The following is a 1,298-nucleotide window of genomic DNA, read 5'->3' as shown; positions in this document are numbered from 1 at the left end:
ACACTTGTTCCCTGCAGATTATGCATGGTACATAGTTTTGTACACTTATTACTATGCATGGTACATCAGTATTATCATGTTTAGCTGCAGAGCTTATTGGTCAGTTGCTTCTGATCTAACACAACTTGTTATCCTTTGTGTTAATGTGACATACCTTACCATACTCTGTTTTATAGACTATATATGTTAGAGGGGGATCCTAAGCCTGTTCAGTTACAGTTCTTATAGAATGAAGCGTATAGAATGACATGGAGTAATTTCTTGGTCACTTGAATATTATTTGATATTAACATGTGGTTTACTTCTGTTACTGTGTGTGCACCTTCTGTGTCCATACTTTTTTGTAATATTAAGGTTTATCTTGATTTGTAAATATTGGCATGATAAATTCTAGGTTGGAGCTTGTTAAGACACTTTTCTACTTGAAGGTTTAGGTGTAATGTCCAAAACTGAACACCTGCTTGTAAGTCTTTGCTTATGGGCTAGTGATTGTCAAGTTGAGCAAGAAATAATGTTTTATATAAAATTTGGTTATTGGTTTGATTACATTGAGTGGTACCTGTTTCAGTTGCTCTTCATTTTTTTCAAGTTAAGTGAAGACTGCAGCACTTGAAGCAGACGATCTTGTGCTGTGTAGCACCTATTATAAGTATACCATCATTGTCAAAAGGAATCTTTGAAAAGTGTCTTTTCTTATAGGGTTTCTAAAAAGGAATAGAAGGGATTGACTTGTGATTGTCATTTATCATGTGAATTTCTTTTGGATTTTTTTCTTGGTCTTAATTTGATGCTGCTTATATGGTAAGCTGGCTACAATTAAGGACACTGGGAAAATAAATTCATATGTGAAGTAACATATGATGCAAAAGCATGCACCAGGAGAATAAGCAAAGGTATTCAGCCACCTACCAAGGCTGTCAATACCTAATCTAGTCTAGTGGCACACACCTCAGAAGAAACCCAGAAGGATGATAGCTGCGGTGCTACAAATGGCCTGTTTGTTTCATGTTGCATGAAAGGAAAAACACTAAAAGTTGTACTTTTGTAGTGTTTTACAAGAGCCACCAGTTCTTAGTTGGTTGTCTGTGACAGCAGTAATTTGTAAATGTTCCAAGTAATTTGTTCATAGTATGCAAAACAGCGAGAGGTTGTTAAACTGGAATATAGGAAATGAGATTTCTGTTCTGAAAGATTCTTGGAAACCATGGAAAAAGGTTTGCTGAAGTGATCCTATGTATCCTGAAGTTCACCTTGGACAATTACTTGGTCATTATTTGTATTGGTGAATGGCTGACGGC

General features: G+C 35.8%; 1 protein-coding gene across 1 annotated transcript in view; it reads left to right on the top strand.

The window, feature by feature from the left end:
- Positions 1-1,298, top strand: part of LOC119592238 (nuclear receptor-binding protein homolog) — a gene marked incomplete in the record, with an annotated part of 59,302 nt that overhangs the window by 57,102 nt on the left and 902 nt on the right. Inside the window, 1 exon segment of the mRNA XM_037941070.1 lies at positions 1-1,298.

Source organism: Penaeus monodon, chromosome 29 (genome assembly GCF_015228065.2).
Source record: "Penaeus monodon isolate SGIC_2016 chromosome 29, NSTDA_Pmon_1, whole genome shotgun sequence".
In the NCBI taxonomy this organism is placed as follows: Eukaryota; Metazoa; Arthropoda; class Malacostraca; order Decapoda; family Penaeidae; genus Penaeus; species Penaeus monodon.
The sequence above is the reverse complement of the archived record's forward strand: the minus strand, read 5'-3'. Positions and strand labels throughout refer to the sequence as shown.